Source organism: Podarcis vaucheri (assembly GCF_965113315.1).
Source record: "Podarcis vaucheri genome assembly, chromosome: 10".
In the NCBI taxonomy this organism is placed as follows: domain Eukaryota; kingdom Metazoa; phylum Chordata; class Lepidosauria; order Squamata; family Lacertidae; genus Podarcis; species Podarcis vaucheri.
In genome coordinates, this window is record NC_138748.1 from 29,286,084 (window position 1) to 29,313,789 (window position 27,706).

At 42.7% G+C, this 27,706-nt stretch overlaps 1 long non-coding RNA gene across 1 annotated transcript; it reads left to right on the forward strand.

Annotated features, from left to right (window-relative positions):
- The first annotated feature begins 677 nt into the window (after positions 1-677).
- LOC309541792 lies at positions 678-27,562 on the forward strand. Its single transcript, XR_014223938.1, has 3 exons — positions 678-795; positions 20,157-20,285; positions 26,466-27,562. It is a non-coding gene; the product is annotated as an uncharacterized lncRNA (long non-coding RNA).
- Positions 27,563-27,706: the final 144 nt, after the last annotated feature.

The window sequence follows — 27,706 nt, forward strand, 5'->3', positions numbered from 1 at the left end:
CCCTTTCGTGACAAGGAAAAAACCTGTGCCTGAGGCAGCTGCCTCACTCTGCCTAACAGTAGGTCCGGCACTGGGAGACTTGTTGTTTTTCTGCAGGCCAGCCTTTTTGTTTCCTTCTTAGTTTTCCCATTTAAATCTCCCTTAGAGATAGACAGACGGACAGATAGACAGATCAAGGTTATATTGAGTGCTGAGGTCTGAGCAGCAGTGTTTAAATTTGATCCAGGTCAAAGGTGCTGCCAAATATAGATCAATTCTGACAGTCTATTGACTACCAACAAGAGTGGCCAGCTGTTGTCAGCACTGAAGCCATCCGGAATATGTCTGTTGCTTGATGCAGCTTGCGTTTCCCCACCGCTCTGCACAAGTAAGTGACAGCTGTAGACAAATCTGTGGATGGGCTGAATGCGCCTTTCTCCATTTCCAAAAACAGAACTGGCCTTCACTTGTACATTCTGAGAGCCACATTGATTTAGATGCAGAATGCTATGGCCAAAAAACTTTTTTGGGTCCCAGACAGTGCATAATGAGATACAAGATTAGACTTGATACCCTATACATTTTAATTGCCTCTTTGCACTGCAGCACATGTCGCAAATATATTTAGGTTGCAACCCTACACCCACTTACCTGGCAGAAAGCGCCATTGGCTTCGGTGGGACTTACTTTTGAGTTGACAGGCATAGGAATTGTATGCTAAGTTGCTTCTTCCCCATCCTGGCCAGCTGATGGGTAAAAGTTGGCTTTTATACTGGGGGTAAGGAAGAAGCAACACTTACCTTTTGGGATATGGAAGTAAGTTGTCCCTTATTAGGATATTACTTGGTATCGCTAATGTTAATACATATCAGTTTTAATACACCACTCTCGCAGCCGCTGTAGTTTAGAAAACTTTTTAATGAACAATTAAGCATGCTGTTTTCCTCCAAAATGTTCTCTTTGGCTCTATTGAAACTCACATCCCTGAAAAACATAAAGAGTCCTAAGGTTTCTTATGATCACCAAACTGGAATTTCTGTTCATTGAATAGGTTCCTGCCACCTAAGCTGATCCTATTTCATTTTTTGTTTTTCCTTCTCCAATTGTTTTCAAATAACAGATATTGCGGTTGAAATAATGTTGAGTGTAACAGAGTAATCCATATTTATAGAATTCATGTGCCTTTGTTTACAAACAGAAAATGAATTTGGGAGTTCCCAGTGGATTTCAGGGACCTCTTGTACTTGATATTTTGTGTAAAGGGTTATTTAGTGATATCAGTTATTTAGTTATTGTGAATTTAGTTTGCTGCATGGCTTCTGATTCATTCTGAACTTGCAAGACTGTTGAAGATCCAAGACTTGTTGAAGAATGTGAAGCAGGATCTGGTTCTCTGCATTGCTGATGAACAGAACAGGGGGGGGGGGAGCCTGTGATGTAAATACAGAGTAACCTAATTATTATGTGGCCATTGCCCTGAAACATATAATTATTGGAACAGCAGCAAAAAGGAAGTAGAAGGGGAAACTCTAAGACTGGGATGAGGACATTGCTGGGCTTTGTCCTACAGTTTCTATAATTCCTTACCATTGGGCCATGCTAGCTTGGACTGATGGAAGTTATGGCCCAACAGCTTCAGGGGACTCAGCTACATAGGTAAAGAGAATGCTTTATATGCATTGTAACACTGTAACACCAGATGGCGCTGCAGAGTCCCGTCTTTCGCCAACTGGATTTCCCTTTATGAAATTTACAATGCCTTTAACTGAATGGTTTTTTTTGATGTGTCTAGATCCAGCCAGGGTCTTTTAACGGCACTTTAAAGACTTGTTGTACTGTAAGCTTCCATAAGCTACACTCCAAAGTAGGCTTGAAGTGGACTCTAGTTCACAAAAGCTTGTGCAACAACAAATCTGCATAGGAGGCGCATGATGGAGGGTGGCGGCGCCATCCAAGCTGCAGCACAGCACTCACAAAGACAGTGACATGATGGTAAGGCATGTTGTGGGAGCTTCTTTTTGGCAGAGCTTCCCCAACCTCACCTCGCCCAACCTCCACACTGGCAAACACAGTCCTACCACCAAGAGGAAGCCACTTCTACTCCACCCTCTCTCACTTGCCACTGCTGGTTAGCCGAAGTTAGATCCCAGTGACTTAGGTGTCATTGATTTCTGTGGAAACTATGTTCAACAACTAAGCCCAGATCCAACATTTTAAGATGCCACAAGACTCTGTTGTTTTTCTACAACCATTTCACTCAACTTTCATGCTCATGATGCTTTGCGCCACCACTCACTATAATCACCTATGGACTAAAAGTTCTTTGTCAAAGTTAATGGATGGAAAGGAGGATTTTGGATTTTGGCAAACACAGGGTGGAACCCTTCGGTATATTACTGAAATGCCCCTTGCTAATAAAGGTAAATGGTAAAGGACCCCTGGACAGTTAAGTCCAGTCAAAGGCGGCTATGGGGTTGCGGCGCTCAACTCGCTTTCAGGTCGAGGGAGCCGGTGTTTGTCCACAGACAGCTTTCCAGGTCTTGTGGCCAGCATGACTAAACCGCTTCTGGCACAACAGGCCACCGTGACGGAAGCCAGAGCACATGGAAACACTGTTTACCTTCATGGTACCTATTTATCTACTTGCACTGGTGTGCTTTCGAACTGCTAGGTTGGCAGGAGCTGAGACAGAGCAACGGGAGCTCGCCCCATCTTGGGGATTTGAACCGCCGACCTTCTGATTGGCAAGCCCAAGAGGCTCAGTGGTTTAGACCACAGAACTATCTGCATCCCTTGCTAATAAAGATGCTTGATACCCTCCATGTAGTAACCCATATGTGGTTTTCCCCTAAACCCTCTCAGCATGTTGAAGTGGCCACACACTTTACAAGTATTTCTATCCTCCACCGCAGATCTCCTTTGCTATTCCTGTGAGCTGCAATTAATAAGTCGGAAACCAGAGCTCTTTCAAACTGTCCGTAGCCCTTCTCCTTCCTTGGGTAGGCTATATTAGAGCAGTACAGTACCAGGAAACAGGGAGTGGTTCAAGGCCTGAATGCTATTTTTAAAGCTTAAACTTCTTCCAGATACTATAAAAGAACCAAGGGCACCGTTAGATGCTTCAAGAAGCTCTTCTTGAAATTATTACATATATTTCAGTCTGGGGTCACAACCTTGAGTAGCTGGTATTCTCACGAAAAGGTCAGTCCCCAGAATGGATTAGTCCCTGAATGCAATATTGCTACAAATGTCTAGCAATATTAATGAGAAGCTGGAATGCTATTGTCCACCTTTGCTCATTCTGCAAAGGGTGCTTTCCAGAAGTAGCAGGGGAGGTAGAGTAGGCAAGGAAGAGTTGTGCAACTCAAGTGCTTTGTTGGATTGTCTTACTGATTATAGGCAGTAACAAGCAGATGATTTGAGCATATTATTGTTTTAAAGAATAATTCATTTTTTCCCTACATGGCTCCCTCTATAGTCAGTGCTGGATTTATGTATAGGCTAAGAAGGCTGAAGCCTAGGGCCTCTAAATCTAGGGGGCCTTTCCAGGCCTCCTACTCCCCAGTGGGCAGTCCCCCCTCTCCCAAAATTGCAAACCCAAGACTTCATGTGAGGGCAGGTCAACTCAGGCCCCTGCTTGGCAGGGGGTTGGACTCGATGGCCCTTGTGGTCTCTTCCAACTCTATGATTCTATGATTCTATGATTCTAAATCTAGAGGGCCTCACCAGTCTGCCCTCTCCCCAGTGCCGCAGTCTCCCCTCTCCCAAAATTGTAAACCCAAGACTTCATGCAAGGGCAGGGCAACTGAGGCCCCACAACTATGAGACTCGGGGCTAGCCAGTGGGGCCCAATTTGAAGCAAGCTTGGGCTTCACTCAATTTTGTTTATAACACTCTTCCATTTTCTTCTAGTTGTGAGGGTGGGGGGTGGGGGATGGGGAGGGGCCTCACAAGTGGAGTAGCCTAGGGCCTTTCTTCATCTAAATCCGGCCCTGGCAGCATGTCCCTGTGCTTGTTTATATTGTTGACATCCACCTGTCTTGAGAGACAATGGAGTGTGCCTCCAGGGGTGAAGTCAAGCCACTGCACTTGGCAGTGCTGAAGTGATTTCACCAGAGCGTAAGCCTGTATGGAGGTCCTGGGATGCCCAGGCGACAAGACCCCACCCTTGGCCTCGCTAAGGCGGACCAAAGGAAAGCAGAGCAATCCAGCTTGGCTGCAGGAGTTGCCAGAAGGAGGCAAACAAGGCACCATGGTTGTCTCAGGGAACCCATTCCAGATTTGTGTAGAGTTTACGACGTAGCCTTTTCTTCTTCCAAGGATATCCCGCTGTAAATATATGCCTGTAAATATATGGCATTTTGCAGCACATTTAATATGGGTACACACTAAAGTAAGAAGCAGTCCAGAGTTCTGCGTAACTCAGAACTGAAATGAGCTTGCAAGCTGTCATAGTAACAGCTGCTGGTGCAATAAAAAAAATATCACCTTACCAATTCTATGCTCTTTATTTTCGGGGGCCAACAGTGGTATCGAACAACTGTTTGCTAAACCTCCTATCAAGTCACAGCTGTTTGATCTATTGGAAGCTCGTAATGAAAGATTCTGTTACCTGAATTGATTATATGCTGTCATACTCTAATCTAGCCTTGGTTGTTTGTATGTAAACTCAGATTCAATTTAGTAGACTAAATTCAAGGCAAAGTCTATGAAAGCTGAACAGAAGTTAGTCCAGTAAAAGATATCACCTTACCGTCTCTGGCTGTGATTTTGAAAACACCCTGCTAGAATAAATTGCATTGCATTCAACAGCTTTCAGTCCTTCTCTCCCCCACCCCACTCCTTTCTCTTCGCACCCACAAAAACACACAGACTAACAACAACACAACATCATGCATGGTCATGTGAAACTACAAGCATCTAATTTTTAGGCAGTATTTGAAAGTCAACCCAAAATGATACGGAATTTTATGCACTCAGATTGAAGTTCCACTGTATCCAATAGAACTTACAGTACTCCAAAGCAAGTTTGCATGGATAGGATTGCATCATCAATTCACAGAACTCTGGGCTATTTTGTACCTTCTTCTGCTATCAATTTTTATTCTTTTTTTTTTTTAATGTGAGCATTGTGACTGAGTTCTGCTGAATTTCAATATTCACTCTGTTTACATTATAAAAAATGCTACCTTGAGGATTATGATGGAAAGGAAGGGCAGAGATCTTTGGACTGATATAGAAATAAATAATAATAAACAGAATATTAAGGAGAGGAAAGACCCTGGCCATTTGCCTCTTGTGTGTTGTGCCCTCTTCATAAGATAAGAGGAGGATATAATTGAAGGTGTACTTTACAGCTTTGCTCAATGACCCTGTTTATGAAGAGGGAGAAGACATGAATTTGGAACAGCTTCACTCTAACATTGTTCACTGGTCAAGCCAACCCCCCCCCAAAAAAAAATTATGCTGGCAAAAAGAATTAGACAAATATACATTGGCTGAGCAGAAGGTTCAGGCATCAAAAATGTATTGAGGAGATGTTTGACATGGAGGATTAGTTTGATGATAAATGATAGGGTGGGAGCTGAATCTTCAGACAGTTGCGAATTTGACTTGTATTTGGGAGGGAAGGTATGGGGGAGGTGAAAGGCAGGAGGAAACTGCCTCCCCTCTTGAATTTTTGAAGTAGGACTGCGTGTGATCTGTTTAGCTGGTGACCACCCTTGCCCATCTCTGAGGCTGGGATGACAAGAAGCAATCTGGGGAGGATAATATTCTGACTGGAGTTCCAGTGAGTCAGCCCATGAAAACTGTACAATCCCACACATGAAAATAGCTCCCACTTAATTTTGGAACCTGTGCGTGGAGCTGTAAAATTGGAGGAGGCTTCTCTGCAACATTTCTGCATTTTATTTGCAAACTTCATAACTCTTTTGCAACCAATGATCTAAACCAATTCCCAATTAGCTAATTACTGAGGACCCCCTATCTTTCAAAAGCCAAGCCACAGAATTCCAACTTTTGATAATTTTGATAACTCTATGGTAGTTACCTCTGCAAAGACATTTTTTGAACAAAATGTGGGGTAGCCCCTAATTTGCAAAGGATGTTAGGTATACTATTAAAAAAACACACCAAACCACAGACTAGCACTGAGTGATATCTGGTTTTCAACATTGTGATGTATCAGTAGCTAAAGATCACAATATTCTGATATATCACAATGTCTGAAATTGGAGATCATGCGTGGGGATGAGGGAAGGAACAGTCATGGAGATTGGGTGGGTGGGGTTCGTACAGATCAGGTGTGGGGATTAGGGCTGGGCGATGTCAGGTTTTCAACATCACGGTGCATCACCAGCCAAACATTACGGTTTGGCGGTATACCACAATGTTGAAATAATCTGCATTGGCTCCAGCCCATGAGCTGATGCACTTTCAACCCAGCGCCTCATAGGCTGGGGCCAATGCAGCTGGCCCTGGCTTGCTGCTCAGTGGGGGTGAGGGAAGACCCCTGCCCTCCAGCTGAGTGAGCAAGCCCCAATATCCCTACATGATTGTGACAGGCATATCAGGGCTACTTTCTGAGTCACAGTGCTAAAACAGACTATAAAACTTGTGATATTACCATGCAAAAATGACAAAAAAAAATAGTTGGGAGGGAGAGGGATGGGACCATGGACCCCCTGGGTGCATTCTGCAGACCCACAGGGGTCCCCGGACCCCTAATTGGGAACCACCAATCTAGACAAGTAAGCTTCTACATCTTATGTGCTTACATAAGATAAAGATGAGATAAAGATTACTGCTGCTTCCTCTTGTGATCCTTAACAAGCATGGGGTTTGGGGTGCACTGCGCACTACAAGTCTTCAATGGAAGGGGCAGCCTCGCTTGCACTCCTCTTCCTTGTACTGAGCAGGAAGAACCAGGCAAAGCTTATTTACACAGAATCGCCCCTTCCTAACAAGGCATTTCTGTACTGAGCTATATCAATATTTCAAATGCTGTTATATACCACCTAATCAAAAGCATGAAAGTGTTCCTGATCTGTTAAGAATGGTTCAAGTAGTTATTGTGAGAAAAGTTGCAGTCTGTCTCAATAGCCATTCCCATTTTGTCAGTGAAGGGTTAGAATATTTGGCATTTTCTTATTGTTAGTAAGTGTCGTTTTCATTCTTTGCCTTACGGCTTTGTTTAGCCTTAACAGAGAATTCTCTAAAATGCATTTCATCTTTCTAATGTCTATAGTAAGTTCAAAGGAAAAACATTTCTGCAAGTCAAACAGAATATACCATCTTGGAAAAGTTCAGCCCAGTTTATTTATTTTCAGCAATTTTGTCTGAGGAAACTCCTCCTCTAAAAAAACAAAAAAACACTTTCCAAGAAACAAAAGCAATGTAACATTTTCCCATGCTGAGGGCTAAGAGGTATGGAACTCCTGAAATAATAGTTAGGAATTAAGATGAATTAATCTAAAGATTCACTAGACAGGAAGAACACATTCTCTAAGCACGTCTACTTAGAAGTAAATGTCATTGACTTCAGTTAGGCTTATTCCCATGGTAAATGATTGCAGCCTGAATCTAAATTCATTGAGTCCATGGATTATTAAATCATTATAGTATTTTCTAATGCTTTCCAGTGACATTATGAGAGTTTCTGTGGCCATACTTTCCCATTATAGAACTGGCAGGGGTGCCAACTTGAATAAAATATTGGGGGGGGGGAGGTAAGCCCCACCCTGCATAACCGATCACAACACCATCTGAATCGCAATGCCCATCAACTTTGTGGGGGACAGTCCCCTCAAATATTTTATTGGTGGGCTGAAAAGACCTCAACCTCTAGCTCTTGGCTCCTATGACTGGCATACATACAGAATACATAATAATTTGGAGTTAATGCATAGCCTCTTCTAGGAAACCAGATGTTAAATTGCGAAAGCATATTTCCATGACATAACTGTTTGGAATTCCCTTTTTCCTCAGTGAAGAAGAAGCAGAAGAAAGTGCATTTCTTCTTAGCGTGTTTAGAGCTATAACTTGAAGTACAGTGTGTCATCAGAGTCTTTTGAAAGGACAAAGAGCAGGGATGGGGAGCTTGTGGTCTTCCAGATGTTGCTGGACTCCAACTCCCATCAGCCTTTGCTCTATCTGACCAATTCATTGTCAGGGCTGATGGGAGATGTAGTCTAGCAACACGTGTAGGGTCACAGTTTCCCTACCCCTGCTTCAGGCCCACTTCTGCAGGCACCCAGTCATCATGTCCAGCAGCTTCTTCCCCCTTTCCACCCGCTATCAAGCATTTCAGAAAGAAAGAGGCAGGAAAGAGAGAGATAAATTGGCTTCTGACAGCTGGTTTGTGCTCCAGGGAGCAGCGATCAATGAATCTTTCTTCCCTTACTGAGCATGAGAGATGCCTGGCCAGGGTGTGCGTAAATCATTAATTGCGGCTTCCGTTGGGCTCAGCATTTTCTTGAATGCTCCTGCTAGGAGACATATTTATATGGCAACTTCTTTAGATTCCTAGAAGGAACTGGAAGGATATTGGTGATGTTTATAAGCGAAGTTAAAAGGTGGTGATTTAACTGTAGAAACACTTTGATAATTAAGCGCACTTTTTCGCACAGTTGCGTGGCTCATATCTCTCTTATTTGTTGCTTTTTACACCAGTTGTCTCAAAGCAACTTATGTATTAAAAAAATAGAAATAAGAAAAAGCATTAAAAGCAAATATAAAGCAAGTGCTCATCCAAATTTATAGGGCCAGATTCAGCTAAATAGCTCCCACTACTGCAATAAGTTCTGCTAGTACGACTGGACTTTCCCCTACTTCCTTCCCCTGTGAGCTCACTATGTGCCCCCACATGTCTGTGGGATCAGGAGATTCCCCCCTCCCAGAACAGCCTGCAGTGGGGAGAGGAAGGATCATTCCCTCTGGAAAGCTAAAATGCTTGTGCTGGTATAATGATTCTAATAGCAGAACATTCAATTGCACCCATATTATTTATACTCTGTTGGTGAAATCCATGGCACCCTCTTATACTATAGGTCAGTGGTTGGCAAACTGTGTCCCTCCAGGTTGAAGGATTCCGACTCCCATCAGGCTCAGCCAGCATTGTCTGGGTTGATGAGAACTGCCCATCGCTGCCCTAGGTTACATTTTGTTTTTTTTACTTTGGCTGTGATCTTGGGAAAACGCTCAACAGAAATGAATTGGGCTTACGTTCAAAGAAATCAGCTTAGGAACGAATGCCAGCAGATTGTGTCAATAGGATACGTGCTGCTGTCCATTAAAGGAAGATCTGTAATGCAACTGTAGTCCATTTTATTTACCTTGGAATAAACTGAAGTGTGTCCAATATGTGATAAACGATTATCTGCGAAAGTGCTATATCAAGTTGCAAAAGAAGAACCCAGCCTGAAAGAACAGCTTTGTTGAGCTTGGATGTTCTGTTTGGTGGAAGTTCTCCATGCCTGTTCTACTAAACCAAAAACATCTAGAGGTTAATAGTGTGCTGCTAAATAGTGCACTGCTAAATATCTGCCCAGCAGGTGTCTGCAGACATCAGTGATGGGAACTGCTTCTAAAGATGCCTTGGAATTCACAGGGTTAGCTGGCGCTGTGAAATAAATGCCCTGCCTCCCAGGAATGCTGTGAAAGTGAAACTTAACTTGAATACTTAGGTTCACGGCCCTTGCTTGGATCAGCTCTTAGGAAGGCCCTTACACCAGGCAAACATTCATAGTGGAAATAGGAAACATGCCTGTAGATTTCCTGTTGGATGAAGGCTTTATTTGGTTGTGCTGTGCAGAGTGAATTGGTTTTTGCTCAATAGCTGCAATGGAAAAGGAGTACTTTTTTCAACACTTCTTACCATTAACTGCTTGTCATATACAGTACTTCTGTTCCTTGCCTGATTTCCTGTGTTTGATGGGGCTTGCTATTTCTGCACTTTCCAGAGGAGTCAGCATGGCCTGCTAAATCAAACTGAGATTGCAGTTAGATACTCAGTCTCTGTTTTCTTTGGTTTGAATGAAAATTGTAGTGCTTCGAATGTGTGTGTGAGTAACCCCTATGAATTATGCAGTCCCAATAAATTATTCACTTGCATCGTTTCTCTGGTTTGCTGTTGGCTTGGCATAGCTCCCAACCACCACTGTAGAATTATCGGGTCTTCTTCTTCCCGGGAATCATTACATGGACAATCCCAGCTAACCAGGGATCCCAGAATGAACTAGATGATGTCATGAATCTATGTTACCAATCAGACTTGGGCGTGTGACAACATTTGCTTCGGATACATGGAGCCAATTCAGAGTGGGGGCATTGCATTACCTGAGCAGTAGCCAGGACTCTAGTACAGAGGGATAGAACCAGCGAGATCAGGAACACAAGCAGCACAAGACACAGATATTCCAGGACCAGACACAGCTGCAGCCAGTCAGCCAGGACCTGCCTCAAACTGTTAGGCAGCTCTTTGCCCTTCGGAAATGGGGAGGAGCCTGGGAAGGATAGTTTAGCCCAGGGGGAAGTACCTCCTTGCAGCTCAGCCCTAATGTGCAGAACTTGGAGAGAGCAGGAGCCGGGATTCCTAGTATATAATCTGTACCCATGTTATATACTGTAAGTTATGATAGAAACTGTTTTGCAAAACTATTTAAAATTTGTGTGAAATAATAAAAGCCACCAGCGTATACAGATTGGCATCTTCTTGTTCCTTAAGCCTACAGGGATGACTTAAAACAGATTTATAAAACCCATGAATGTAGCGGGATTGTACACATTCAGCAGATTCCTTTTAATGCAAGGTGCTTTCATCTTCTACTTTTGAAAGCTGGAAGGTAAACTAAGAATAACTGGTTCCCCTTGCTAGCATTGCTTTAAAGTGAATGTATGGCTGATATCTTCTGCCACCTTTGTAAAAAAAATCAGCATATATGCTGAGCTCATAATATTGTAATGAGCATTTATGAATCAGTGTAATTGGCTACCTTACTGACACACACTCCCCCGCCTCCGGTAAATATTGCAGCGAAGTAGTTCCATCACCCCACACGGTATGTAATATTCTTAGCAAGTAATGTATACCAAAAAATGCATATATGAAGGCAAAGTGTACGGAAAATGTTTATATCATTAAAAATTACATACAAGAGTGCATTATATTGGGGAAAGTAGAAATATTAGGGGAAATACGTTTATATTAGGAAAAATTTTGCACTAAAATGTTGATGACTTTGCTTGAGGGGAAAAACACACAAATTGATATGAAAAGGTAAAGAGAAAGAGAAAAATGAGAAGCCAGAATAAATAGATTTGGCCATCTTTGGAGGTGATACAGTGGTAGTGTCGTTCTGGAGATAATAAGTGAAGTTTCCAATAAATAAACAAATTTTTGCCCATTGTAGGAATGTAGCAAGCTCTCTGATGCTGACTGGCTGTGGCTCTCTACAATTTCAGGTATGGGACCTTCCCACCCCCACCTGGAAAAACTGCATGTGGAACCTGGAATCTTCTAACACACAGCAGATGCTTCACCACTAAACTATTATCCTTCTCCCAACTATCAGAGATGGCAAGCATTACTACTGTGACCCACACGTCAGGCCCACACAAAGATTTTAAAATATATTTAAACTGACTGTTGGGCTGCCATCGGTTGCTAGGCAACAAGTGCTTTGTTTATAAGTCCCCAAAAGATAACAAGTCTTGCAAATTCTGTAAGTGCCAGACTTTGGAAATTGCTCCATCAATTTAAGCAGGGCTCCTCCGCCAGCTCAAATATATTTCTGATGTGACCCTCAGTTCTGACACTCCCACTTAATGGCTGCAGCTGACTTATATGGGACTCTGCCTCTTGTTAGGTAGTCAGTCAATTGCTTTCAAGAGAACTGAGTGGGATTTGCAAGAGATGTTGCTTCTCAGGGTGTACGTGCATGATCACTTTTGTGCTGCTCTTTGCCTTTGCTCAGACATGATGGGCAGGCTTTGTAAACCATGCATGCAACCAAGGAAGGGCAAGAGTGCACAACAAGAGCACTGACGTATTTAATTATCGGGGTGAGGGGAAGCAGCGCCCATTTCCAGTTGCATTTGCTGTATCTTACCTCTGTGAGACTTATGTTTTTCTATGCACCCTTTACCTTAGTACAGTCGTACCTTGGAAGCCGGAAGCCTTGCCACTCGTACGTTTTGGCTCCCGAACACCGCAATCCGGAAGTGAGTGTTCCGGTTTGCAAACGTTCTGTGGAACCCAAATGTCCAATGGGACTTCCACGGCTTCCGATTGGCTGCAGGAGCTTCCTGCAGTCAAACGGAAGCCGCACCTTGGTTTGCGAATGTTTTGGAAGTCGAATGGACTTCCAGAACAGATTCCATTTGACTTCCGAGGTACGACTTCCGGCCTGCCCATCTTCAAGCTTCCAAGAGGTCCAAAGTTCAACCTCAGAGGATGCTGACCCATGGTTAAATGCCATCAAGGCTAAACTTGATTCCTTAGAGAGGAACAAGACATGGGAACTAGTTCCAGGCCTGCCCAGGCCACAAAAGATTTACAAAGTTCAGTTATTGCAAAAAAAAAATTCAGTATTAATTTTATGCATTTTTTTAAAATCACCATGGTATTTAACAATAATATCTTATGTCCTTTAGAGGAGAAATTGTAAATTGTAGAATTTTAAATACCCGTCATCATCCTACTCTTCACTCAATTTTGTTTATAACACTCTTCCATTTTCTTCAAGTTGTGAGGGTGGTGGATGGGGAGGGGCCTCACGTGGAGTAGCCTGGGGCCTTTCTTCATCTAAATTCGGCCCTGAAGATGCCAGATTACTCCTTGGTCCCCATTTTGTTTTTTAAACCAAATTTGAAAATGCAGTTTTGTTTAAGAAGAAGAATGTGTATATATGAATGAATAAAAAATATTCAAAGTATAAGCCCAGATGCAAAACCTTGCACTCACACAGAGATTTGTTTGTTTATTTAGATTTTAGCACAAATTCCAGGTTCTGGGAAGGCTCTGGAATAAGTTTCTAAAACATGGCATATTAGAGAAGCAGGCTGCTAGAATTCCTATGTATTGGAAAGCAAAGGACTTGCAAATATTCTACATGAGAAAGGAAATCTGGTAACTGATTTGCCTTTTGGGAACTAGCTGTCACGACTGTATGCTATAAAGCAATGTAAAAGATGCCTACAGAGAAAAATATATCAGCACCGAACATGTGTTTAAAATTGACTCTTCATTTAAATGTGTCTGGAGATTAACTACTCTCAGTGTAGTGGAAAATCATCTCCACTTTCAGATACTTTAATGAGGGAATTTGCTCACATAGTTGATCAGGCAAAAATTTAAATTCACATGCAGTCTTCGAATGCCCAACATATCCTAGTAAGAGATTTGATCGTAAGACCTCTCTTTTTCAAACTGAGATGCATGATAGGCAGGTATCCTCTGGTTTATTTCCACTGAATAGCTTGAAGACAGCTTAATTGAACTCATTAGCAAACCTAGTTTCTAATTTTATGCTTTCTGCTGCAATAAAAAATCATTGCAAAGACTGGGTGAAATTCTGTCTGCAGAATGGCATTTGATTCATCAGAAGCATATGCTAATGTTAGAGAAATGAAGGGTTTTTTAATTATTATCCTCTATCTCCTCGGCACGGGTGGTGCTGTGGGTTAAACCACAGAGCCTAGGACTTGCCGATCAGAAGGTCGGCAGTTCGAATCCCTGCGACGGGGTGAGCTCCCATTGCTTGGTCCCTGCTCCTGCCAACCTAGCAGTTCAAAAGCACATCAAAGTACAAGTAGATAAATAGGTAAGGTAAACGGCGTTTCTGTATGCTGTTCTGGTTCGCCAGAAGTGGCTTAGTCATGCTGGCCACATGACCCAGAAGCTGTACACTGGCTCCCTCGGCCAATAAAGCGAGATGAGCGCCGCAACCCAAGAGTCGGCCACGACTGGACCTAATGGTCAGGGGTCCCTTTACCTTTACCTTTATCTCCTCGGCAGCCCCCTAGTGCCATGCTCTTTATTTTTCTGGAGGTTCCTCCAGTCTTCTGGAACTGATTTTCAGGGGATGCAGGGGAAAGGGGAACTGGTGAAAACTGCCTCTCCTTCCCTTACATTCCTGGGCACTAGGGATGGTGTTGAATTTTGCAGTAATTGAGCTTGCACTCAAGCTGAGCTCTGTTCAAGAGCTTTGTGAGCCAATCAGGTTTCATGTGAGTAATAGCAATATTTAGAGATACAAATCTCTTCAGTCATGAAAAAATAAGGACCCAAAATAAGCTTATCAAACCAGGCCATTATAACTGTGCATCTGTACACCTGTGTGTTCCCTTCAACTGTGCTTAATTGAGGACGTGACTGTAGTCATTAACTGTAATGGTTACATTTCTAATCCTGTCTCCTACCTTGACTGTGTGTAGAGTGGGGAGTAATGTTTATATTAGGACATGCTGAATTTTTCAACTTTCAAATTCCAAAAAGGATGAGTGCTAAAAATTTGTAACATGACTTGGGAATTCAAAAGATATTTTGGTTAAATTAATATAATTTAGTTTCCCTTGGTAAGTAAAATTTGTGTAAAAATGCATAGAAATCATTTAAAATGATTGCTAAGTACTTGTAGTTATGTATTATTATTATTATTATTATTATTAAGCATTACCTGACATTTTCAGAAGATAAAATTAAAATTCTTGGATTTTCTGAAAGCAGTTTATGTGTTTATTCATTAAACGTAGACTTATCAGGCCAAATGTTGTCTGATAACAGGAATAATAGCAGATTTTGAATTCCCCACACCCAAAAACATATTTTTAAGACCCTTCACTGAATAAATTTTCAAAAAATAAGTTTCACTCCCGAAAATGACATGCCCTATTATTGTATTGGACGCGGGTGGCGCTGTGGACGCGGGTGGCACTGTGGGTTAAACCACAGAGCCTAGGACTTGCCGATCAGAAGGTTGGCGGTTTGAATCCCCACAACGGGGTGAGCTCCTGTTGCTCGGTCCCTGCTCCTGCCCACCTAGCAGTTTGAAAGCACGTCAAAATGCAAGTAGATAAATAGGTACCGCTCCGGCGGGAAGGTAAATGGCGTTTCCGTGCGCTGCTCTGGTTCGCCAGAAGCGGCTTAGTCATGCTGGCCACATGACCCGGAAGCTGTACGCCGGCTCCCTCGGCCAATAAAGCGAGATGAGCGCCGCAACCCCAGAGTCGGACACGACTGGACCTAATGGTCAGATGTCCCTTTACCTTTATTATTGTATTATTATCCATGGTTCATTAGATCAAACCTTTGGTGCAACCTGCAAATCACTGGTGCCGTTTGACCCTATTCATTGAGAAGGGAGTTATATAGCTTCACTGAATATCCTATGTTGGAATTAATGGAGATCACACAGCAGCAGTCCATACCTCCCTCTTACGCCCTACTATTTATTCAACAAAAAGAACTATTAACTTTCTTTTTGGCAGAGTTCCAGTGAACAGTGATTCCTCCTGTGAGTAGCCTTAGATGCCAAAAGATGATTTGAAATTACTGAACCAACTCACGTAAGCCACGCACCTGGGGCCTCCCAAGGTAATAGCCGCCATTCAGAAAGGATCAGATCTTGAAATAATATTCCTCAAGTAGCCCTTCCTAGACTCACTCTCTCTCTCTCTCTTTGTGTGTGTGTGTGTGTGTGTGTGTGTGTGTGTGTGTGTGTGTACAAGTGCCAGAGACTTGTGGTGTAATTGCTGCTCTGAGTTTAATAAATGCTTTCACTTCGGTAAATATACCAGAGATTTAAAAATTTCACAAGCAGCTTCAGGGTTACCATTACATCTTGCGCACTGTGATGATGTGCTGCAGAGCCAAATGTAGCGCACTCTGCATCGACAAAGGATCTTGTGGCATTTTAAAGACAAACATATTTTGGTCTGCATTTAAGCTTTGCTTTTGTAGGCAAGGGAGCCCACTTCATCCGATTCACAAAGTGAGGCCGATAGGTCAAGCAATGCAAAAAGGCACCAGTACGCAGGACTACGCCAAGCACAAAAGTGAATTCAGAGACCAATCAAATGGATGCATTGTCCAGTCTGCTTAGGAGCAACCCATTCCCCACTACTGGTGATAAATAGATGTAGCCAGATAAATAGTATAGAGAGGAGCAATTAGGTTCTGCAGCCAGCTAGTCATTCGTAGAGGCCAAATTCCACAGGGTCAAATTTGCTAATTAATCCCAATCCAGTGACTCCACCCTGGAGACTTCCTTTGACACTTCTCTGTTGGTGCCTTGTGTGCCTTTAAGGTCTGCTACAGAATATTCTGGGAGACTGAGGGCCAAGCTAGATGGTAATATATCTGTACCCTTAAGCACAGGCTTGTTTTTTTTAAACTCAAATTGTCAGTGTGGATGGGGCTGGCCCAAGGCAATTTTTCTGCCTGAGCTGAAGGTCTAGATGGTGCCCCCACCTGCATTCCAGACACAGAAACCTGCTGGACCGGCAGTTGAATCTTATGTCAACACTGGCAATGTGTTTGTGTCCTCCATGCACCTGAGGGTAGCCGGCTAGTTGTGGGAGTCCAGGACAGGTCACGTGGTACATAAGCGCATAAGAGCACTTCATCCTCTAACAGAAGGGAGCACTCAGGAGACCTAGCTGTCATTGCTGACCCCCAGCATCTGCTGCCCAAGGTGGTTGTCTCACTTTGCTGGTCCTGAGCGCAGAGGGTCTGACTCAGGGAAGTAGAGGGGCATTAACCCTTTGCACTCAGTATGGTCTCAATTTTTATAGGGATTCCTCCCTGATACTGACATTTGCATAGGGATGGGAACACTCACTTGCATTGCAATCCCTGTTGTTGTCATGCCCTCCTCCCAATCCAAATCAAGATCATAGCAGGGGAGGAAGGACTGAAGCCCTCTGCCCCTCATGCTAGGGACACAATCAAGATCAGGCCACCCCTGCTAGCAATTTGGATTGTTGTTGTTTTGAAAAACAGCAACCCTGCCTCAAAGGGCACAGGCGTTGTCTAGTTTCTCCCCAAAGTGCTATCCCCTGGGCTTTGGCATGCTATCCCAGCTATCCCTAACTGGTGCCTAACTCCAGGTGTTTTGGAATCCAACTCCCATCAGCCCCAGCCAGCATGTGGAAAGCTGGCAAAAGCTGTCCTAAGTTTTTAGTGGTAATGCTGAGTATAGTGTCTTCAGAAGAGCTATTGCTCAAAGTTTATATGTGCTGTTTCTATGTAACAGAAGTTTCTATGCAATTTGTTATCAAGCAGCCATGCTCCCATAGGCAGGATTAGACACATTCTGGATAATTTTTATGCCCCAGAACTTGCAGTAACTGGGAAATAATACGCTTACAAACAAATCAAACGAGGCAAGTAAAAATGATGTCAGCAGCTGTAATTTCTAATAGCTGCCATTTCTTTCTCACACACGTTTTTAAAACATCAAAATTTTCCAGATCGTACAAGACATTTGACAAGAGCCATTAACCGAATCCAAAATGTAGCTGAGCAGCCCGTGTTTTAAGCCTGTCCTCCTGTGTGCTGCAAGTATTGCCTGTCTGCTGGAATAGAGACCTGTCAGTTGAGATGAGAACAGCTGCATCATAAATCACATGGCACAGCCTTAGCAGGGCCTCTGTCACAGAACAAGCCTTTCTTGCCTTGCAAATAATCTTCCCGGTGTAGCTTTGATGTTCATTTTGAGAAAATGCTTGGCTTTACATTATGGCTTCTCTGACAGTTGATTGCCTGGCAGCTATGATGAGTCTTGCTGAGGGCTCTGCTGCCACCACGAGAGTTTCAAACCACTTATTTTGGCAGATCTGTTAAACTGCACAGTGGACTGAGTTTATCAGAGCTCGTGATGTGCTTGAGTTCAAGAGACTTTTGCATCCATAGTTCCTGGCTGGAATCCAAAGATTGACTTTGGCGCACGCTAGGGCTGAGCATGATCTGTGGTATTTTTGGACTTCTCTTTCTTTAAACAGAGGATCCAATGCCATATCACAAACTGCTTCTGAAAGTCTCATCAGGTTCAAAAGTGGTTTGCCATGTGGTAGCGCTGGGAGGAGAGGGGGAGAAGCTGCTGGAGAAATGGAAGCCTAGAGCCTCTTTGGACATATGGAACAATTTGAGGACCACTTTGGATCCCAGTCAATCTAGTAGATGAAACTAAGACCCCCAGCTAAATATTACATTATTTAGACTCCTTCAGGATTTAGAGATGAGCGACTGACGAAACGAACTACGAAATGTTTCAGCAGTGCTGATTTACTTACTCAATTGTTGTTTCATTAAATGGAAGTTGGCACTGAGCTTATTTATCTATTTGACCCATTTTTGGCCCATTGTTCAGCCAAAAAAGCTCCCAGAGATCAATAACAGGGCTTTGTTTACCTCAGGTTTACAGTCCACAAGATTCAGAAGGAAATTGGACTGTGGGAGGAAGGAGAGGGGAAAATTAAGGCGAGGAGGAGGAGACAAATTGGGCTGGTCTCTCCACTAAGCCAGTGCAATGGTTCTGCTTACCTTCTCAACTCCTTTGCTGCAGTCTCGTGGAATGGCTGTTGCCACATGGCAACTGAGGGAAGACCTGTGTGGAGCTGGTTTCTCAGCTGCACCAACAGAATGGCCCTGCTTCCCATCTCTTCCTCTGGTGCAGCTTCATGGAATGGCTGCTGCCAGGTGACATTCAGGCTTTCCAAAAGGACCACCTGAGTCCCTCCTCAGTTGGTTCAAGTATGGCCTGCCTCTCCCATTGGTGAAGTCTTACCTGGGCCTACTAGAAAAAGTCCCAGCTTATTTTCCACCTAACAAATGGAGGGACTTTGGCCATCCCTAAGAATGTGTTGTTGTTATTTTGTAACTCGTGTTGCTGCTGGAGCCTTGTAGATACATGTATTCAAGTTGGTGGACTTGGGGAGAGATTTATTGTCATATAAAACCTCCTGAGTTAGCGATGCAGGAGAAGTTTGATTCAGGTCACATCTAAGTGCAAAACTATGTAAATAAAACTTTTTGAAACAATAGGCAAACCTAAACGCAGCCATCCTTTGACATTCACACTTCTACGAATTTTGCAATGCAGTTGTCCAACCAAGTTGTGTGCAAGCAAATGCATACACTGGGATAAAGCATGCATAAAAATTTCTACAACATTAGGGGAAATGGTTTTGCAAAAATGTTTTGTGAAAATGGTAAATTAGGAGAAATTGCTATTGAATTTTCATGAAGACTTTCTTTTTTAAAAAAACACAAACTGATGTGGAAATGCAGAGAACAGAATTTAAGATTGTTTGTGTTTTAATCCACTTTTAGTCTATCATTGGTTTTAATTATTTTTGAATGTATTAAATCGTGTTTTTAACAGCTTTTACTGGTAATGATATTGTTTTATTCTTTTTTAAAGCTGATCTGAGGTTTGTTCATGGTTTTTTTTTTTTTGGTTTTTTCTTACTTCTAAGCAGTATCCAAAGTTTATGAAATTGATAAATTAAATTAATATGGGGGGGGAATGAGATGCTGAGAGATTTGCCCACCTCTCACTCTGGTGATGTGCTTGCAACTGTTTTATCGTTGAACACAACCAAGTTGCATCTTTTCCCTTTAGTTCCCAGTTACACAGTCCCATCAACCCACTTAAACTGATGTTTCAGCTTCCAGTGGCAGCTGAACAGTATTTTGTGGGTTCATTGGGTGGGGCTTCATAATTCTACGTGATGTATTGAATTATGCAAAATGAGGAAGAAATTTATGTTAAACTTTTATAATTTATTTTCACAGCAGAATCCTTTATTTATTTATTTGTGCAGAATACTGATTGACTTGGCACAGCTTTCGTGTTGTATTTTTAATGCAAACTAAATGCTTCTCTGTCTATCCCTTTGCTCCTTAAACATTCTCTTTACTTCTGCTCTTAGATGGGATTATTTTGTGCACAGACGGTCTCTTGCTGCATCTGTGAAATTTCCCAAAACACATCCTGCCACTCTCCTTTCTTTAGCTAAATGACATTAGGCCTGCAAATGTGCTTACTGCTCTTCCACACAGGAATCTACTGCATGCCGATAAGATGGAAGACCAGGAGGACACTTTAAAAGCCTTAAGATGTTCTAAGCACTGAAAATAACTCATCAAAGCTTTGCCACTTATATATTAATAGGATTGGAGAAGTGCAGAGGAGGGTGAGCTGCAGATAGAAACCTGGATGCCTGCTTTTGGAAGGAAAAATACAAGCAACAGAAACTACTAAAAAATAAAATAAAACCCCATACGTTTCATAAGACAGAAGGTACACGTGATAAGTTACATGTGTTGTTAATTTTTAAGTGATCTGAGGAGTGGGGTGGCGTTGATTCATTTGTTTGCCATGAGCTCAGCATAGGAAGGCCAGTCGGGGGGGGATTGCAGCCAGTTTTTTAGGATTTTATTTCACTGCAGCAACGTAACGTTTAATTTTTATTGTTTTGACTGCAGCATGAACTGAGGTGATGGATTAGACTAGGATGTGCTAGATATACTTTTGCATATACGAATACACAAGGGAGACCAAAACTCATCAATAATATAATATAATAAAATAAAATAAATTATTGAGGCATCAGGGGCAGAAAAATGCTTGAAGTGTACAACTCTTCATGGCTTCCATGAGATACTTTGGGATCCTTATGGCAATGTGAACATTTCTATGAAATCGCCTCCTGCTCCTATGTGACCTGCTCAGTTCAGACACAGGGCTGTAGCTCAGTGGCAGATCAGCTCCTTTGCAAGCAGAAGGTCCCATGTTCAGATTCCAGCATCTTTGGGTCAGGCTGGGAGACACCCCTGTCCAAATCTTAACAGTCAGTGAAGACCCTCCACCTGTTTTGAGACTACAGTTCCCATCATCCCTGACCACTGGTTCTGCTAGCTAGGGATGATGGGAGTTGTAGTCTAAAAACAGATGGAGACCCAAGTTTGGGAAACCCTGGTGTAGACAATACTGAATTAGATGGTCTAAATTTGATGGACTCTGTATAAGACAGCTTTCTGTGTTTGTTTGTTCATAAGATTTGTTACTTGCCCTTCAGCTTACGGTTCTAGGGCAGCTTACAACAATATGGTGCCCCAAAACAGACAAACCACTTAGAATTACAAAAAGAAGTAAAATCCTTCCAGCTAGAAAAGTGCAAATTCAGCAAAGAGGTGGGTCCCACAAAACAAAATACTTAACTGTCAATGGCCAGGGTAAAGGGTAAAAAGCTATTTCCTAGGTCACCATTCCCTGCACTTCTGAGGGCTGTGGCAAAGGGGCACCCCTTGCCAATCTTAATACCTGAGAACATCAGGAGGGATGGAGACACTAACATGACCACCTTGAATTGAACCTGGAAACCAAATGGAAACCTGCACAGTTGTTTTAAAACAGGGATTTTATGAACCTCAACCAGTCATATATATGCATATCCTCCAACATTTCTCCGATGAAAATAGGGATGCCCTATTCCATTATAATATTCATAATAATAATTTTTATATTTATATCCAGCCCATCTGACTGGGTTGCCCCAGCCACTCTGGGAGGCTTCCAACACATATACAAGCATACTAAAACATGAAACATTAAAAAACATCCCCATACAGGGCTGCCTTCAGATGGCTCAGGGGTTGAATGACTCCATAAAGGTAAAAGTAAAGGGACCCCTGACCATTAAGTCCAGATGCAGACAAAGGTTCAGTGGTTTAGACCACAGCGCCACCTGTGTCCCTCTTGAATGCTTCCAGCATTTCTCTGATGAAAATAGGGACATCCTAAGAAAACGCGGGACATTCCAAGACCAAATCAGAAACTGGGACAGCTTCTGTAAATCCAGGGCTCTCCCTGGAAAATTGGGAGAATTGGAGGGTCTGTATATGGCTGCTCCAGTTTGGACCAGATGAAGTGTCTGTTGCACTTTCTTCACTTATCTTAATAGTTCTTTTCTTTTTGCTTTTTTGGGGAGCAAATTTGGAGCTTACTATCCACACCTTCAGTCAATTGTACATGGGAGAATAAGTATGCTTTTCCCCATCCGCACCAATGACTGGATGTGCCCAGTCTGAGAATACTTCCATTGGTGTACTCTGTAGATGACCAGTTCAGTTGAACTGGGCTTGAAGCCTCGGGGTGCCATAACTATGCTGTAGAATGGAAGGGGAGAGGCAGGGGCCATCAAATTTTGGTGTCGCACAGGAAGCCAATGAAATTTGAGACCCCAAGGTCTGCCACTGCTGCCAACCAGTAAATGGGCTCATTCCAAGACCCCATTGCATTTCTGGAATTCCACCCCTGCAGATTAGGAGAATGGAAGGAAGGGGCTACTTGTGTCTGCCTGAGCTGTGATGAACCTGGTTATTGTGATTAAAATTTATCTGCAGCTAATGATCACTGTCATGGGCAATATGTTGGCAGAATATCAGCATCTGTATGCATGACTGAGAATGAGACAGCGGTTTCTCAGTCTTCTGTCATGCCTGACAGAAAACATGATTAAAAACCTTCCACAGAGAAGGGGATTGATGCTTAAACAGTTTTCACACAAATGGAAATCTTGAGGATCCATTCCAGATCTGTCACAAATGCTGGATTTTTTTAAAAAAACAAAACAGGGTCATTCAGTTGATATCTATGAATGATTAAAAGCATTTTTGTTTTATCAAAGAATTGCTGGTGTTGGGAGTTGCTAATATCAGTACAGTCTCCAGCCTACCTCCCCCCACACACACACACTGATGTTGTTTCATTCTGGGGGTTTTCCTGTTTTATATTATTTTATCTCTCATAAGCCGCAGCGGGAGCTGTGTGACTGATGGAGCAGGTTAGAAATGTCAGGAATAAACAAATAATATGTCAAAATGACTTCAAGTTTGCATTTATTGCAAATTGGCAGAGCATAATGAATATATAATAAAATGGAGCTTGGACTGTAAGTAATGTTTCGTCATCAACAGGATTTTAATTTAATCTCCTGTCATTTTGAGTCAGCTAACTAGTCTATATATCTGTGTTTGCGTGTGTATTCCTGAGAAAGCAGTGCTTAGAGACAAGTTTGCTGTTGCAAGCAGCGAGAAGGCAAAAGGGCAACACTGCCAAAGGCATGAAAGCTGAAAGTGACTATGTGGGGAAGTGGTTAATTCCAGCCTTGCCTTCAGGAAAGGATGAGTCCCAAAATATCACATTTTAACAAGCAATCTTTGGTAACTATATAAAGCTTCCAGGCACTTTGCCAAGGAGTTTGCTCGGCGGTCAAGTTGCAAGCATTGCATGCCTGATTCAACATAGTTCTGCAGACAGAACAGACACACACACACACACACACACACACACACACACACATCTCAATGGCTAGAGGTTTTGACACATGCGTGGCCCACCCAATACTTAGGAAAGGCCCATAGCTCAATGGAGAACACATGCAGGTGGTCCCATCGTCAATCCCTGGCATTTCCAGGGAGGGCTGAGAGATACCCCTGTCTGAAACCCCGAGGAGTTGCAACCAATTAGCATACACAAGACTGAGCCAAATGGACCAGTGGTGTGAGGCAGCTTCCTATGTACCTTGCATGCTTATTCGGAAACAAGTCCTACTGAGTTCTTTGGAGTTAATCCCCAGATAAGTGCATATATATGGCTCCAACTTTTAAGGGGGCAGAAAGAGCAGGACTTACTACTTCTCACCGCAGAATTGAATACTAGCTATCGCTGCATTAAAAAGAGAACATATGCCATCAAGGTATAATTAGGCATATACACATTTCGATGTATCGTTCTGTTTCTTAATCATGGCTGTGCAGAAAACTAGTTTGAATCATTTTCTTTAAAAAATAAAACTGACTTTTTGCAACAGCATATCCTCCAACATTAATGTTACAAAAATAGGGATGTCAATAATAATAATAATAATAATAATAATAATAATAATAATAATATCCCACCCATCTGACTGGGTTGCCTCAGCTACTCTGGGCGGCTTCCAATGTATATAAAAACATAATTAAATTGTACAGGACTGCCTTCAGATGTCTTCTAAAGGTTGTATAGTTACTTGTCTCCTTGGCTTGGGGGTTGCATAACTCCACACCCTCCAAAATTTATCCAATGAAAATAGCAACGTTCTGAGGAAAAGCAGGTCATATCAGGATCAAATCAGAAACCAGGACAGCTTCTTTCTGTAAATCTGCGAATGTCCCTGGAAAATAGAGAGAACTGGAGTAGGAGTTTCTCCATAAATGTGAGCATACTTGCTCAGACATTGAGTGCTGTTACTGCACCACAGAGATGCACTTGGCCATAATAAATTATACAGCTGGATTGGGAACACTTGTACCTTAACTAGGCCATGGAGCTTTTATCTGACTATTTAGCTGCCTGGGTGCAGTGAAACAGTGACCCTCGTGGCCTTGGGAGACTCTGTATGGTTGCCTTCTTCTGCCACTCTGCTGGAAATAATAGGCCATGCATAATAGTTCCGCAGACGTATGACATCCAGGAATCGACAGCCTGTTCTCTTTCTGCTCTGCTGCTGCATGAGTTCAAAGCAATAAAAGAAAATTAGCTGTAGTGAATACTCTTGTGTGAATGTTAAGGTGGAAACCGAATACTAGCTTAAGATCCACAGTTTTAATTCCTGTACTGTTGCCTGTTGCTTGACAAAATGGTAAGTCCCCCTCATAAGGAATAGCTGGATATCAGCCACGAAACATCTGAACCATTTTTAGACTATGACATTGTACTAAAATAAAAAATAATTAGATGACAGCTGGCAGAATGGTGAAAGACTCTATGCAGCTAACAGTTCTGTAAATAAAAACGCTGAGTTGGGCCATTACTTCCCTTGCTAGCAAGATTTGGGGAAAGGGGAGCTAGGGCCTTTTTAACAACAAATGTGCAACCATAAAAAAATCTTTTCACTGATATCGTGGAGGTAACGTGATGCTTTTGATGTACAGCCTTCCTGTTTGAAGCAGCTGCCGTTCAAGCAGAGAGCAAAGGCAGACAGAATGACCCCAAGTCATGAACAATGACTAGCAAAGAGTGGGCTGGAACAATTCAAACAGTCTGCAGCAAGAAGGTTATTAGCTGAGACTGTAATTTTATTGCTGTGTGGCGTCATCGCTTGCTTCCTGCTGCATGCATTTCTTCCTCTCTGTTCCAGTCAGATCACTTGTCTGGATAACTCAAAGCTGAATTAAGTGCACCAACCCAAAGTCCAATTGCATATTGGATAGGCAACCCATTATGTGCCAGCTGCAGCAGGTCCAGTGGGCAATTGCCTTGCAATCTGCACTGCAGGTGAGAGCGATCGCAGAGATGCTCAAGGTACTTTTGTTTGCACTGTGTCAGGAAAGAGCATCAGCCCTGGGTTACCCCTTCACCACACCCGTCTTCTTTTAAAAGGTATGTTCAACTGAGGCCCATTTATTTTGCGGTCCTTCCAGCTCCAGACAGATGGAGACTCTGAAAATGTGCCTTCTATCAAGTTTGAGCAAAGCAGTGTTTCCAAGGCTGCTGGCACGTGTGACATGCTCCCCCACCCTCCAAGCCCATTAAAACAGAGAGACAACACACACACACACACACACACACACACACACACACACACATATATATATATGGAAATCCAATTGTACATGTATTGCTCCCAGCGTACCTTAGGCTGAGAGAAAGTTATAGGCCCAAAGTCAGGCAGTGAGTTTTACGGCTGAGTGTGAATTTGAACTTACCACTCAATTAGGAGAGCACACCAAGTCATTCTTGGGTTGGATAACTAATGGAAGAGCCATAGCTTAGCAGCTGTCATAGACCATTTCCAGGTTCAATCCCTGATATCTCCATGAGAGCTTGGGGTGTCCTCTCTCTGAAATCCTGGAGATCTAGTCAATAAACACAATATTGAGTTAGAAGATGGACCAAAGCTTTGACTGAGCAATTTCCTGTGTCCTCCTGAGGTGGAAAGCAGGATACTTAACACGCCACCTGCACGTGATACACTTTGGAAATGAGGAGGGAATTACACGAGGACTCAGCACATCACAAGGTTAGTGTGCCACCCTTTCTCAAGCTGGTATCCTCCAGATGTTTTGGATGTCAGCTCCCGTTATTCCTGACCATTGACCATGCTGACTGGGGCAGATGGGAACTGAAGAAGTTCAGCAGCACCCGGACCATGTCTCATATTTCCTAGATTGTGCAGACCAAAAATCACAACATGGGATATTTCCCCTATGCAGCATTAATTCCATAGCTTCACTCAATTCAATTAGATGGAAAGCAGGGGGGGGGGGAGTGGAGGAGAGACAGCATAGTCAGATGGAAACTAAATAAGAAAGAGATGAAATGAAGCTAAGTTGGATATATTTGTACAGTTAATATTTTAAGTGCTATTTGGATTTCTGTTTGTGGCCTCTTTGAAATATCAAAATTTCTTTTTTTTCTTCTTCTTTTTTTTTACAGCTTCCAGAATGTAACATTATCAGGAAGGGATTCGGTGCCAGCAATTTAGATTTGCCAGTTGCTAAAATATTTCTGGAAGTGCCGCAGTCCAAGATAGAGTTACAGGGTAGTTAGGGATATGGGCTTGCCCCTTCCAGGAAGATGGTAGATTGGTTCAACTCGTCGCTCAAAGTCATAAAAGGCACCTGCAAGGTTCCCAGTTAGATTCCACTTTTTGGAACTAAAGGCCTCCTTTGAAGTTCAGATCCACTGGTGGAGGGTATCACTCCCTCTTTTCCTGTTATTCAGAGATGATTGCCATTGCCCATGTAGCCAAAACACCACCACCCCAGGCACAAAACAACCCAGCAAAGACCGAGGGTGCTTTGTGTTTACAGGATGTTGAATGACTGCTTGAGGCAGGGGCTAAAAACCAGGTAGGAGGAAGGATTGAATGGGGGGGGGAAGGTTGAGAGAAAAACAATCCCTTTGTCTGGATAGTTCATTTCCTGATTCACACGGAGGAGCTATTTTTAATGTTCCCATGGGGGGAAAAGTCAAGGCTGTTTATAAAAATCAATGGAGAAATCTATTAATGTGTCTGGGATTGAACACCATATGTACACCTTACACCTGCAAAAAATAAATAAATTCTGAAGAAGTCCAGTGAGTACCGAGTGTGCACTAGACTGCTAACACATTTTTCCAATCTTAAATTCAGTTCTCCACATTCCCACATCATTCTCTTAGAATGCCAACGGCGCCCGGAATGCTTTAAACAGTTTATATAGTGCCCTTTATTGCAAGACCACAGGGCAGTTTATGACATAGAACATAATCAGCAGTATACATCCATACATAGCTTAATATCTATACAATACCCCAAAAATTAAAGACAACTATAATCAGTGCTATTTTTTTCTAGAAAAAGAGTTTCTGGAACTCACCACAAACACCTTCTTCGTTCTCTTGGAAAGGCAATGGCACTCACCTGAGAGATGCCAGAACTGAGTTCTGGCGAGTACCAGCTGAAAAAAAGCCCTGATAACCCTGGGTGCCCAGACCTCGTTGTTGGTTACAAACATAACAGTTGAAGCTTCAGGGTCTAAAAAATGTAGGTCCTCTACTCTGCTAAGGTAGGCAAAATGCCACTATCCACCCCCAAAAAGGAAGTACCAGAATCAAGGTTTGCAGAAGCAAACCTTGAAAAGGAGAAGAAGAAGCAAAGCTGGGAGGACCCCTCCCCCCAAAAAACCCAATGA